General features: G+C 35.9%; 1 protein-coding gene across 11 annotated transcripts in view; it reads left to right on the top strand.

Annotated features, from left to right (window-relative positions):
* The window catches only part of Rfx (regulatory transcription factor Rfx), a 232568-nt gene that overhangs the window by 163920 nt on the left and 52794 nt on the right, over positions 1–15854 (top strand). The window lies entirely within an intron of this gene.

Raw genomic sequence — 15854 nt, 5'->3', positions numbered from 1 at the left:
AGGGTGATGATGGAAGGGGGTGGGGCAAAGGGGTCATAACATTCAGGCAGAGGTCAGTGACCCTATCATCAGAGGCACATTAAGCTTTTTTAGCGGTGAAGGCTGAGTTGTCAAGTTGGTTGGTTTTCCAACTCTACTGTCTTCAACTATGTGGGAAGGCAGCAGAGTTAGGCCTCCTACTCTATAAACGTTTTGCCATAGCTACATTGGGGTGTAAGGTCCTTTACCATGGCAGTCTAAGGCATCAGGCTTTGGGCTGCGACTACAGGACGTACACTGGTTAGAGTCTCCTTGGGGGAAACGTAACAAGATTTCTCCTAAGATTTCGCTCCATGTATGGGACCAGTGGCCACCTACCATCATGAGGATATATTGGGGAGCTGCGAATGAGTAGCGTAACTCATTAATGGAAACCTACAGCAACGACTGGGGGGTTCGTCGTTCTCACCACACATCACTCCGTAACTGGTTGCATGATCTCCAACCTCTGCTGAGGCATGTGGGAGTGAGGCTGGCAGTTGGTAGGTAGGCCTTGGCCCTCACGCTGTTGCACCATGCATTACTATTATTTTTATAGTGGGGTGTAGGGCAGCCTTTGCTGAAGGCATCCAAAAGTCAACGTCACTTCCATGAGCCAACGGCAAAAATAATAGTAGGCAAATTATCCGTCACTATTTTCATTATTTTCTATTACATCCTGTGTTGTTTTAAGGAATGGAGTCCTGTTGATGCGAAGCAGATATCCTCTGCTTATTGACATTTTTATTTCAATTCACGATTATCATATTGTAGAAAACAAACTGGAGGAAAATGGTGATGGATAATTCGCCTACTATATCTTTTGACGTTGGGTGTACAACCCTGGTAACTGCAGTCTTGCAAGCCAACAGAGTTCTGGCACCCTATAGTCACAACACAAGCAATTGCATTTTGTTACAGTTGAAGGAGGTAAGGAATGTAGTGCACAAAATAGCTGTGCACACATTCCAAGAAGCTTTATTTCAGGATACATAGAAACTACCAATGAGATGATGGTCTTACATTAAAGAGGACTGTACAGAAGAATAGTGCAAATAAGACAGATATTTTCATTACAATAAAGACTGTATTCAGTGGTGAACAGTTTATTCAGAAACCATATGTGCTCCTTGTTAACTGTGTCAAAGCAGAAAGCCATGGCTGTTGACTTGACTGATCAACTAATAATCTCACCACCGATGGTTGAGTTGCATTTTCTACCTGGTCATGAACGTGTTTTTTGTGTGCCCCTTCATCAATTCCATTTGCATATTTCATCATTAGGCAGCTCGTTAGCATAGAATGTTCAAATTGTCTCCAGAGTTTCCGGTTCGAATCCCAGCCTGGGTCTTTATGAGTGTTTCTTCATCAATTTTATCTAATCATCACTTATGCTAATCATCGCAGTTAGCCAAAAGTGGCTGAAATGAGATGTAAAAGAACAAAAATACAAATTCATCATTTAGAGTTAGGCTAAACAGGTGCAAGAGCTAGGTAAAAGAAGAAAAATGCAAAATAGAGAAAGTTCAATTTTTTCTAATAATTGATTTTAGTTATTGGGTTCCATCCAATTGGTTGGTAAGTTCAGTATTTCCCAGGCCTCAAGTAGGGTAGTTCTTAAATGTGAAATTGTTATATTGTCTCTGCTTCAACATGATAATAGTATGCCATTCGGTTTTATCTTAGATCATACATATGTGTCCATTCTGTCCGTCATTCAGACAAATTTATATTCATTTGCAAATTATTTTCTTGGCACCTTCAAATATGCAACTCTATGAATTCATTTAATTTCATCTTCCTTGATGAAAGATACTTAATTATAGAATATTCCTACCCCATCTCAATTTTCAGCTACAAAAACTACATTTTTTTGTATTTGTGACACTTCTGAGACATGACTTATGACCTTCCTTAGTCTTTCAGAAAAATATGGAATATATGGGTTTACTGAAACAATGTCATTATATATTCACAAAGCAAACTTTAATCAACATTTAGATGCTTTTAGTTTCTAAAAATATTACTACATACTTTTTTTTATAAACATTTTTTGCCTGTGACGGATGTGACATCATGCACACGTAGGATTATGGAACAATGCAAAGGCTATGAAAATTATCATAAATAGATTCTTCAAAGTAAGGTTTGTATCAGAAATGAAGTAGGATATTTCAGAGTTTAAGATATAGAAACAATAAATGAGACAATTAGAATGGAATTTGAATTATTTTAGTTTTCTTATGGCATAAAACTGTATCATAATTAAACTAAATTAAGTGGAAACACCATACACAAATCCAATTTCTACTATAAAAAGTAATAGGTTTGACGATATGTTATTTAAAAGCCATGAAACTAATGTTTGTATTAATACTTCCAAATTCTGCTTAGTTTTCCCTCTAATTTCACATATAGTAAGTGATGTTTTCAATAAAATTTAATTAACCTTGTTTGTCCACTTTCACATGGAATGGTTCATAAGTAGTTTAAAATTATTGGAAAATTGTAAATTGTTATTGGAATATAGATCAGGGGTTCACAAACTTCTTTTGTTTCACGGTGCCCTTAGTGTTTTAAGATTTTTCTGTGCTGCCCAAGTCAGAATGTAGGCCTGTCTAACACTTGCAACGCTCAGTTAGTGTGGTTAGGTTGCTTGCCTTAATTTAAAAAAGAAACACATTTCAAATTCAGTTACATTTTACATTTAAAGAGTACTAAATAAGCACATATTTGGAACAATCATATAATTTCAGTGAAAATATTGTAACATTTTGCGGTGCCCCTGTACAGTAACCTAGGGCCACGGCACACACTTTGGGAACCACTGATATAGACAATAAAAAGAGCTAATAACTTTTATTATAATAATTATTGTAGTATATTGTGTGCCATCTTTCTAATTGTGCAGCAATCCTACACAAAAAAAAAATCCAGGTTCTAAGCTGCAAAAATATCCCCCTCCCCCCTTACTGGTTAAGACAATTGTCAAGAGCCAGAAAAAAATGCTGTGTAATAAGAAACGCCAGCAGTCCCTGGGTGACGAGAGGTCGGCGGGGGAGGTCTTGATCGAGATAGCGAAGCGTGAAGCGTGTCCTGAGTGATAGTGTTAAGTTGGTCCGCTTAAGAGGTTTGGGCGAACCCACTGAGGACACCTTCGATGGACCAACACAGCGCCGTATCGTGACTCGGTCAAGGAACCACGAAAGAAACCAGGTACAGTGGTGACACTTTGGGTTTATCATAATCAGTGTTGAGTTACCTTACTCGCTCGTGCGTCGTCATCTCCCCACTCGCTTGTATAGTCTCTATTAAATATTGGTAAAGAGCGATAAACTTAAATTATTCTGTTGCTCATATACATATCATCCTCTCGCAGCCAAGCAGCTTAAGCCGGCGAACGGCCTAAACGTAACACATTGTGTAATTAGTAGTCACTGCTACCAACCCAGCAATGCTCTTCTTTTTTCAGTTACTTTCCACCAAAGTTATCAATATTGTCTTCACTTCGTTCAGATACCAGTTGCCTGTATTGTATATGTAGTGAGTTATTTCCATTTTTCTAAGTTCTCATTCTTTATTGTTGGAGGGAAGAAGAAAGAGGGGGGGGAGTGTTATGTTGATGTCTCTTGTAGTTACCAGAATGATTATTGAATAAAGGGGAATTCCTTTCCTCACCTTTTCGAAGTAAGATTTCACGGAGATTTTAATTGTGATTAATGATTTTGGAGCTAGAAACTGACAGCTTTGAAACTAACCATTAAGTGCTGTCTGTTAATCGTGGACCGTGCATGATTTAGAACAGAAGTCAATTTTGAATATGTGTCAAGTTGGCAAGTCAAGTGCCCCGTGACAGATTTCCAAGCTGTTTGTGTTGCTCTGTTGCTATAGTGAGTCATTAAGTCATTTTTTTTGTAAATAAACTTTTAAGACCGAATAAATGTACGGTTGCTATTCAGTCTGCTGGTTGTTTCTATGTCATAGCTAATGTTCCAGCCATGACGGACATAGTAAAAACAGAGGATCATTTCATACCAGCCGACTTCTTATCCATTGAAAATTTCAAGGAGGATGGTAAAGTAGCCATTGTTGTAATTATGTTTGGTTGAGCTTGTAATGTATTTCTAGTGCGAAAACATCGTTGCATTGCATATTGAGTGTGATTGGTCAGAAATTCAGATATTGGTAATAGAATGTTTCCTGGGAAGCAGGGACTGGATAATAGATTGATGGATTTGCTTTATTTTACTTCGCTTTGTGTGCCACTTTTTGGCTAATTTGCGAAGATGGGAATGAGTGATGTGATGAAATTGATGAATGGACACTCGCAAACATCCATGCCCATGCCTGGCTTTGTAGCGCAGGGATAGGATAAGAAATGATATGCATCAAGATGAAACTTGGACAGGAAAGCATGAGAGAAAAATTAGATGATTTGGACATGTATAAAGAATGAAAGGGGTAGTAGACGGATTCATAAATGAAGAGCAAGGGAAGTAGAGTGGAAAATACCAAAATTTTGACAGGGTTCAGTTTGGAGGAAAGAATCTGGAAAAATATCAAGAGTAGTGGAGTGGAACGAAGATCTGTAGAAGCTGAGGATTGGCAGAGAGAGAGAGAGAGAGAGATTAATAAGATTGAGAGGCTGAGCCAACATTCAAACACAAATATATGCAGTTGGAAGGTGACATGTTTGTATTCTTGGTGGACAAACACATTCAGTGGATGACTTTCGATCTTGCCATTGAAGTTACAGGGTTTACAGTATTGAGAGTCACATTGGATCGTATTAATAAAAACATTTTTATGCCCAACATCATATGTATAATGTGCACTGTCATGCATATCTGTGTATGTAAGGATATATATAGAAGCGAAATAAGGTAAAGTTATTCATGCATATTGCACTGTGTCGCTCATGAAGGCACATATGGAGGAGAACCCCACACATCCTCAATCTCTGCTATTTTTGAAGGTGCCTTTATCTCCCCCACAGGTACTCTTTTTTTAGGCTGGGTGAGCCCTGGAGTTGCTTTATGCAGGGACAAGGCTGGGAAAATTCCAACCCCAGATCACCCAGCCCGGTAATCGGTAGATATCAGTGCCATTCATATCAAAGTATTAGATACAATTGTATTATTTTTGCAACAGCATTATGCGGAGAAACTGGATTTTGTAATTATTTGTTGTGAAGTTATGAATATTTTAAAGCAAAACTGTGAAAGATTGGTATGGTATGATTCTATTATTGATTCAACTGTAGTAGAAAGGAATTAGTTTAGAATTGTAATTTGTGGAAGGGATAGCATCATTAAAGTAATGTGTCAGTGTCATTCAGAGGAAAAAAAACAAGATTGCAGTTGGCACACTGAAAGAACACCACGTGCATCATAGTAGTAGAATTATTTTCAAATATTCATAAATGCATTTATGGAAACAAGTCTTTAACAATATGATTCAAGCAGATATAAAAATTAAATATGGTATGGGGATATTTAGTTTATGCTGGAAGCTTACAATAATGAAATTGAATGATATGTTGGTTGAACATTTTTAATGCAGAAATCCTATTACAAAAGTAAATAGTTGAAATAATAATAATTTAATTTTTTTAGCAGTTCCATAATGTATTTTCTAAAATGCATTTCTGAAGTACAATATTATTATTACTTCTTTCCCCATTTGAAATGTTCTTATTATAAAAAATGCACCTTTGTTTTAGAAAATAATATCCTTTGTTGAGAATGTTTAATCTTTTATTTATGAGATGCTCTAACTTCTAAGATGTAAGATGATACCGTAATATCATTAGGAAGTACTCCTGGATAGATTATATCAGCAATTTTCATGATGAGGGTAAACTCTTGCAACAGTGAAGGTCAGACTCAGTTCCGTAGTCTAAACTTTACTTGCCTCTTTGAGGTGGAACATCTCAAAAAATATTGCTCACGTGATGAAGTTCTGAAGTAATAATTGGTCTATTATTCCCCGACAGTCTATTTAAAGTTATTGTTAGCGATGGGTTGATATGAAATTTTGGCCAATACCAATAAAGTAGCAATATAAAATTTGCCTAATTAAAGTTATTATTAGCGATGGACTGATACGAAATTTTGGCCGATACCAATATAAAATTTACCAGTATCGATATCCGATATTCTACTGATCCAATATAAAATTTCAAATGATCCTTGAGGAATGTAAATGGTTCATTCACCTCCTTAATAAATGTGTGCAGATAACTGCAATGCAAAACAAGCTACATATTTAGAGGTTTACTTTTAAGTAAAGTGGGGGATAGGGATTGTATGTTTATATCCATAAATTATAACAAAATGGCAGAATATTGCACTAAATTAAAAAAATATTTATTGATATATAGGATCGGTAAAATAATTAGTAATTTTACTGATACACCGATATGCTTATATAGGTACCTATAGAGTACCGATAAATCTGTTCCATCCTTAGTTATTATAATTGTAAGAGGTTTCGAATGTGCACCTACGTGAAGAAATTATTATTACAAGGTCCGAATCATAAGCAGAAGGCAGATGAATGTCAGATGTTCAAATATAGTCTCCCTCTACGTAGGTTGATGACTGTTTTAAATTTAGCATCTACAGGACCATTTAATTGTTTTATGTAGGAGGAAGTTCCCTTTTCCGTCCATCTATTACCACTATGCCGTGAGGAAGACCCAAAACATAGCACGATGGTGTATATGTAAGGGGATGTTGGAGATTGACCCCACATATTCTCAAACATAGCCACAATGGAATTGACGCGATCAGCACAATTTCGGTGGCTGCCTTTACCCCCACCCCAACTCCCAGTACCTATTGAGTAGAGGCTGTTTGAATCCCCTATAGCCACTCCATGCAGGGATATTGTCAGAAAAACCCTCACTTGAGGTCACTCATACCAGTGGTGCCAACTCAGGTGGGCTGAACTTCTAGATTTGTTTTATAATTTTACGCAATAATATATGTCATAAGTAGGCAGGCGATATGCCCTAAAGTACACTCGCTTAACTTAGTACTCCGGCAGTTTGTTTCTTTATACAGCATATTGCAGAAGATACAATTCAACATACAAGTTATCAATATACGCTCTATAAAACACAACTTATTACTAACTTCGTTAACCCTGTACATTTCTTGTTCCTTGGTCAGAAAATATAGGCTTTTATGTTTAAAAACGGTTTCAGTCTATATCCGAGAAGCATACATGAATTTTATAGTGACACTTTGTGCCTGTTTTAGTCGTAATTGGCTATTTTGAAGATAACTGCTTTGTGAGTGCCTAATTTGGGAAAGGATGAAAAATCTGTGGATGTTCATCAATGTCAGTGCCTATTAGGCAATTTATAGGGTGGGCTCGATCCCCACAGGCCCTTATAAGTTGGTATCACTGACCCATACGAGATTTTGTTTTTAAGTCCACTTTATGCACAGAAGGCTAATAGGGACTTTACCTACAGTTTAAAGTGGAATCTGTACCACTATGTGCCTTCACCAGGTATCAAACCTGAGATACCTTGATTACAAGGTGATGGCATTACCACTACGTAATCAGGTAGCCACTGACTCATGCCACGATCAAACTCTGGTCTCCTCCAGCATGCCAGTCATGACTGAACCACCTCTGTTCATTTCTGCTAAAACTTTGAATGTATATGTATTGCTTTCCTACTAAGGAAAATTCCTGAACATTGATTTCTCTTTAAAATTGAATATCAGTTTTGGCCCTAAATTTCAGCCATTTTCATTGGAGATGGTGAAAAAAGGTACAAAACATAAACTGTAGCTGAAATGTACTGAAAGCAATGTTTTTACCCCAGCTTTCTATAATTTTTGTTAGCCTAGTTATCATAATTATCGCAACTGTCTACAAGGACCAAAAACACAGCAAGTCATGAAACGGAAATGGCCACCATTTTCAAATGAAGTCAAATTTTAGAAAAATAATGCCTGTTTCGAACTAACCTTGCATGGAGTTAAAACAAAACAAAAAAAAAAATTAGTAAAAATTGTTGAGGGCCCAGTGCTTGGCATTTATTATGGATTGACCATGAAATTTTCCACAATGTTCAAAAAACATAAAATTTTCTTTACAAGGAGTAAAACAAACCATACATTTTATTCTTTGAGTAAAGAAAGAGCTGGTGTTTGCAATGATTTTCAATGTCAAAAACTTTTGGTTCCATCATGCCTACATGCTGAAAATTCCAAGTTTTCATAACCTAGTTTTTCCACCACAAAAATTAGGCTACAAGTATTAATATTTTTGTAGGCTTTTTTAAAATCTTTTTGAGTGCTGATATATATTTTTTCTGAAATTCTTATTATTTCATTAAGCTTTGTGTAAAATTTCAAAGAAATTTGATCATTGTTTAAGGAGGAAAATATAATGTAAGCAAGGGTATCTTGTGCCAAGCCTTCAAGAGCGACAGGCAAGGCAGATTTAATGACATTTTGAACTGCCGTAACCTTAAAACCGTTTGAGATAGAGTGAAAAGAAATTCAGGGGATTTCTTTCAACCATAAGAGAAGGGTGTACACCAAGTTTCATCAAAATCTGGGTGACAAAATCTTTGTTTTTTTGCATTGATTTGTTGTGGAATGACACTAAAGCAACTCCATGAAACATCATTCCAAACTTTCCTTACTCATTCAGGATAATACATGGAAAATGCAAATTCCCCATTGACCTGGAATTTGTGGCATCAAAAAGGTCAATAAAATAATCATTGAGTGAAAATTCTACAAAATATTTGCATGTTTTCAAAGAGTGCAAAGTTTTCCTTGCACTCCGTTCTTAGCAGTAAAAAAAAAATGTTCACAGAGCTTTGCCCAATTGCAAGAACCAATGATGTTTCTTTTTTTTTTTCTCTCCCCCTAATATGAGTGGAGTGTGTGCCCCTATGTGATGGGGAAGGTAAATTTAATGTTCGCAGACTAATGATTTGTTTCACCAGATGTTTCCATGGCAACATGCATGGGAGTCCTGATGCTATTTCAGGTGATTATAGCTAATTAGCCAACTAAGAGGCTCAGTTCTCAAGTGGTTAAAATCAATTACAAATATGGAACTCGTATGCCGCGAAGCATTGTAATTTGCAGTAGGCAGCCCCCCACTTCTCCCCAAATCCACCCCTTTATTTAGTGGTGTTTTTAATTCCACTTGAAATAGATGGATGGAAAATATAAAATCAATCAATTGGAGGTTAAAACATTTTCTCCAACCACATTGTGGTTATATTTTTAGAGTGTATTTGGTCCAGTAATTGGGACTTCCATTTATTTGTAGTTGTAGAATTTTATGCACATCGATTTATTAAGATATGAACTACGATTGGACTTGATTTTACTTCGTCTGCTGATGTTTGACTATAATGGACAGATGGTCATATCAATTTGGTAGTTATTATTTCTACTGTATAATTACTGATACAAATTCTCCATTTTTGTTTAGGCATTGCTTGAGCAGTTATTGAAATGAAATTAGCTTTATCATAAAGAAGCTTCGAAGTAATTCTAATTATTGCAAATTGTCTGTGTTACCACAGTAAACATATAAGATAGAATATATATATATATATATATATATATATATATATATATATATATATAAAGTATGGCTTTCATTTTGACCCAGGGTGGATTGATTTAAATAACTTCATAGAAATAATGTACAAAAGGATTTTGTAGATATCGGAATCACTTTTGGTGAATGTACATTAATTTCCAAATTACAGTAAAACCTTGTTAATGCGTACCCCAATAACTGGATTTAGTTTAATCCGGACAGGCAAAAGGGGGGGGGGAAGCAGAATGTAAGGTTTTAAATGTGGCTAGAAGTCAACACAAGAACTTCGCAAAGAAAAGGCACTCAACCGCTGATGAAATTCTGTTTCTCGCAGACTTTGTACTGTACTGTATAGTGTATTTTGGCCTATGCTCTTTACATACACCATAGTAAATGTGTTTTGTTGATATAAACTGAGTTTTAATGCACTTTCTACTGTTCTTTTAGGTTATTTCAGTTAATCTGGACTTTCGTTAAACCAGTCAACTTATTCCCCCATTAGTCCAGATTAACGAGGATTTACTGTATTGAATGCTATTTATTAAGCTGTAAGAAAGAAAAGGAAAGGAAACATGATATATGAGTCATTCCATGCCAAATCAACACAGATATGTGCAATTTCCAACCTGACCATCTCCGATTATAATGAAATTTGGGTAGTTGAAACTATGCATAGAACTTAGTAACTATGAAAATTTTTAGTTTCGTTTGTCTTGTAATTGTTAAATTATTCAAGGTCAAAGTTAGCAGAAGTTGCCCTTTTTGAGCCCACTTAGCTATACTAAATGTACTGTAACTCTGCCCCTATTTTGCCTAGGAAGCTCAAATAAAGCTTATGGTACAGGGAATTGAACAAGCTTTCCAGTGTTTGATAAAAATATAATTTTGTCACATGACCTTGATCTTTGACCTTGAATATCTCAAAACATGTCATCACCAAAAATCGTGAAAAAAATATATTTGGTCCCTCATACCATAGTATAAAACATATCAAAAAATCATTCTGGAACTGCAATGGGATCAGAAGATACAAAATAATATGTGTAGCTATGTGACTGATAAAAGCCTCATTCCATGAACTAAGATGTAAGATAAGTTGGAAAAACCTTCGCCGCTTCATTTCTCGTGAAATTCTAGCATGATTTGATATATCACATCACCCCCTTTCCTTTGAAATTTTTGCGTTGAATTCAATATGGCGGTCAAGAATATGCCGGACCTGCGCTTGACACACACAGCTAGAGATCTCCCTGTGCCTAACCTATTTCTTTCATAACCAGGATAACTCCTTTACATTTTGTAGGGGGTGTTAAGGGACATTTGACTCGTCATAGTTCATGTAATGAGGCTTTTATCAGTCACATAGTTACACATATTATTTTGTATCTTCTGATCCCATTGCAGTCCCAGAATGATTTTTTGATATGTTTTAGAGTATGGTATGAGGGACCAAATATATTTTTTTCACGATTTTTGGTGATGACATGTTTTGAGATATTCAAGGTCAAAGGTCAAGGTCACGTGACAAAATTATATTTTTATCCAAAGGGTAGGCTTGTTATATATCACTGGAAAGCTTGTTCAATTCTCTGTACAATAAGCTTTATTTGAGCTTCCTAGGCGAAATAGTGGTGGAGTTACAGCACATGTAGTATAGGTAAGTGGGCTCAAAAAGGGCAATTTCTGCTAACTTTGACCTTGAATAATTTAACAATTACAAGACGCACGAGTCTAAAAATTTTCATAGTTACTAAGTTCCATGCATAGTTTCAACTCCCCGAATTTCATGAAAATCGGAGATGGTCAGGTTGGGGCTGTGTTGATGACTCATTACATATACTGATGCGTTGAAGCTCACATAAAGGAAATATAACATGTAAACTGTAAACACATTTAAATTTATCTTGATTTAAAATTCAATACTTTTTGTAGTCAAAAATAACAACCGTTTAGTGCAGAAGAATATACAAAATACTAATCATGTTAAACTGTAACGAGTGTCATTATCATTAAACTGTAAATAAACATGGCAGCTGATATTTTGCTATCATTAAAAAAATTGCCAAAATTCAGCTACAAAGACTATAAGAAATACTTTAAGTTACAACTATAGAGTGTTCCAGAATGTTTTATTTCCACCGCAAGAAAAGTTACTAAAATTATTATAGTTTCATTAACACATTGAACAAACATTTCCATAGTAGGTTCACATACAGTATCAGAAAAAGAAAAATGTATATTTACATGTAATTTTTTATTTGCTTTAATCAAATTCTTCAAATATTTCACAGGGCCGTTTACTAGAAAAAGTCTTTCTATGCATAAAAAAAACATGTATATATATGCATGGTACAAAAAAAACTACACAAGCCATTTTAAGCATGTTTTTTTAAAAGGTAAAAAAAATATTTATATAAAAAAAATCCTATTTATATAAAAAATCATCAAAAATGATTTTTTAAATAAAAATCATAATTTTTATCCACCCTGTGATCAGTTATATATATATATATTATTATAATGGATATTTATCTGTCCATAGTCAGAACTGCTTCAGATATACTGAAACATCATCAAGTTTCAGCCAATCACAGTGATGTTTTTGTCAACTAATCCTGGTTGTAATAACTGTAAGGGAGCTTTCAGACTGAAGGTGACAAGTGTGACAGGTGACAAGCAACATGTGTCACCTGTTGCTTGCAGACTGTGCGATGAATGCTTGCTTGTAGACTGAAGGAACCCATGTCTCTTGTCGTTTTGATACGAAACAGCCCCCCTCCCATGTCACTTGTTACTTCGGTCTGAAAGCTGCCAAATGGGTTATATTTATCTGTAAGGTTGCTGCAGAAAAGAACCATGATATATATAAGAGATCATAAGCATTATAGAATTCGTTTAAGTATTTTGGATGCAGTTTCTCTTTCTCGCCTCTCAATAGTGCCAGTAAAATTTAATTTATTGGGGATTTAAAAGTTCTGAATTTTAAAATTTATTTATTTGTTTATTTTGTGTGGGATGAAATCAAGTTGGCCAGTTAAATAATAATGTTAGGCATAGGTAGTTTTTGCAGAGTGCACTGGAATTTATATATATATATATTGATATATATTGCAATGCTCCTGAGTGGCCAACTTGTGATCTCACAACCAAAGGTTCTGGGTTCGATTCCCGGAATTGGTTGTTTCTTTGTAAGCTTGAAGAGGCAGAAAATTGATTTTTTGAAATTTTGGGAAAGTCCGTATGTAGGTTTTTGACTCCCATCACAATATATGGGCAGATGCTCATTAAGCATTAAGGAAGAGCCGACAAATTATGCAAATTATAATCACCATGGACAGATGTACTCCTTACCATGAATTAAAAAGGAATAAATGTGTGTGAAAGTGGAATATCTACACTTGTGGTAAATAACCTGAGACTTTGGAGATAAGTGAATGTGGCAAAGCACAGGACAGCTCTTTCATAATTATCTTGCCTCCAGGTCTGGCCACGAGAGCCTTGTTACCTTGCAAGAATGTAAGAGGAATAGACACTCAGCTGTGTTCCAAAAAAGGTCACCATTGACATCTTTTTTTTATAATTGGCAGATTTGTTTTTAGTCCACTTTTGTACTTTGATTGGCTACTCAGGACTGGACGTACAGGTTAAAGGGATCCAAACCACTATGCAATGTGCCTCCAACAGGAATTGAATCTGAGGCCTCGTAGATAATAAAGCAAAAATATAAATTTTGTAATTGGCCTCTTGTCAGAATACTATATTAGCAACAGTTTAGTAGATTGTAAAAAAATGCATTATGTGAAAAAGCAGTTTGATATTGCAATAAATAAATATATCTATGTGCACATGTATGCCTAGTTTATTATACTGGTAAATGCAGGAATAAAAAAAATTGATAGCTTTTCAATACAAAAAAGTATGATCCTATATATGAAGTGTTTAAGCTCTTTCAGATTTACGTTTTCCCGTATTCAATCAAAATACTTCAGCTACTTGCAATTAATAAAAATCAATCTTTCCCCCTTTCTTGCGCATAGGGAAAAGGAGAATTTAATGTAATAGATTTTGTAATTGGGGCTTTGTTGTTGCATCTTTCGATCCCTTTCAAGATTCTTGGCATTGTGTTTTCCCTATAATTATGACATGGTTTTGTACAATTATGGAGCATCCATTAGTGATGAACTGCGTGGTACTTGAAGCGAACAGCACCCCTCGCCCCCATTTAGAAGATTAGAGTTGTATAGTTGTTTGTGATCCACTTGAGTGGTTTTTCTCGGGAGCAATTATCATGGAATTATGGTATTTAGATACGGCAGGAGCTCATTGTTTTGTGGTACGAGTTTCTGCATTCTCGGCTCCCGGTATATAGCCTGTTTTCATGGGAGGTTGGGGAGTCAGTTTTGTTTCGAGAGAAGACGAGCGAACACTGGATCCGTGGTCGTGGAGAAAAGTTCCGTGGGGAAGGCTCTCAGGCTGTTTCCCTTCAAGATTGCCATGGGGTGGCATGGATAGGGAGAAGGAATGGCCTCTGCACAGGCAGCTAGGTAATGGGCCACATACAAGTAGGATTTTTTTGCTTCTCCATCTTCATGTTATTGACGTTTGTGTGGTTTGCTAGCTTGCATGTGCACTAGATATACTTTTAGTACTAGTTTACCATATTTGACACTTTTCAATCTTAAATTGCATATCAGGTAACGTTCCTCTTGTGTTATGGCAAAAAAAAAAGAAGAAAAAATAATTGTGCCCCTGTGCTTTGCACCACGCCATGAAGGCATATAGGGGTGTGGAGTTAGGGCCCCTCACTTTCTTCATCACGGCCAACGTGGAGGTGATGTGATCAGCACCATGCCCCTGGCCACCATTACCTCCCAGAGTTTGCTCCAGGTACCCACTTTATACGACGCTGGGTGGGTGCCAGAGCCACTTTATAAGGTGGGGAAAATCCCAGTTCTTTCCTGCCGGGGATTGAACCTGGGTCTCTTGCATAGTAGTCAGACGCCTTAACAACTTAGCTAATTACTTGTGTTATGGCTCTTAAAATATTTCACCGCATAATTGCCACAGACTGTATGCCATTTTATTCATTGCAAGAAATTGGAATGCGACCATTGTTAAGCTTTTTTTTAAAAAGAAGAAGAAGTGTCAGTATTTATCACTAAACTGTTCTTAGTGCAACATTTTTCTTGTCTGAAAAGAAGTTAACACATTAGTTTTTATTGATTCGTGCATTATAGTTGAAAAATTAAACTTGAAAAAATGTACTCCAGTGTTGCCAAAATTTAAAATTCTGTATCCAATAATTCTGTGCCCCTACATTTGTTTCGTGATCCAATGACTATACGTGAAATAGAATATTCTCTTTGTTTTGATGGCACCTGCGCATATTTCTACGCAGATGCTACAAATGCATTGAACTCTGAAGGGATGCAAACCTATACCATAGCTATTTATATATTTCATTGATTGTAAGGTGACTCTTATGGAAACAGTGCAATTCAATGAATATATCATTTTTGTCTATGGTGTATATAGTGAATTAGCAGGAACAGAGAATTAAATGTGAATTCTTCAGTAGTGAAGAACTCTGTGCTGAAACTTATTTCTCTACAGCTGCAACAAAACATTCACAAATATTATACTAATGTATGATCTTCATGTAGGATCACAGTAGTGCCAACTTTCAATAAATTATGGGGTGGTAAGATTGACATGAACATTATCTTGTGTGTATAAACATATACACTGCTTGAGAAAGTCATGGTCTACAAGATTGCATCATACACAAAGGCTTGCTTGTCTTTCAAACACACCCCTACTCCCTATGGTAGCAAACAAAGCTATTTGTTCCGTCTCCTACTTTGTGGACGCACAGAAACCAAGAAACTGCTGTCATGTATGACAATTTTTCCCGGAAAGTCTGTAATTTTGTTCGAATTTTGTAAGCTGCCTTGTGGCAGATAGAAGAGCGCATTCTGATTGGCTAGCTGGCCATGGTCCTATCACTGGTCGTTATAGAACCCAGGGGTTGCAAGTTTGAATCATAGGTAATATTGAACTTCCCTCATGACTGGAAGGGATCGTTTTGTTTCGATCAGTGTTTACTATTTTGCCTCTGGAAGCAGCCTTTTGAGATTTATTCTTATGTTAATTTATGAGTTTTCTTACTTAGATGTCAAGTGAAGGTGATCAAAGTTTTATACATCAGAGGGAAGATATTATTTTATGTGAATTGAAAATTTGTC

Source organism: Lepisma saccharinum, chromosome 26 (assembly GCF_977018435.1).
Source record: "Lepisma saccharinum chromosome 26, izLepSacc3.1, whole genome shotgun sequence".
Classification (NCBI taxonomy): domain Eukaryota; kingdom Metazoa; phylum Arthropoda; class Insecta; order Zygentoma; family Lepismatidae; genus Lepisma; species Lepisma saccharinum.
This window is presented reverse-complemented; position numbering and strand designations above follow the sequence as displayed.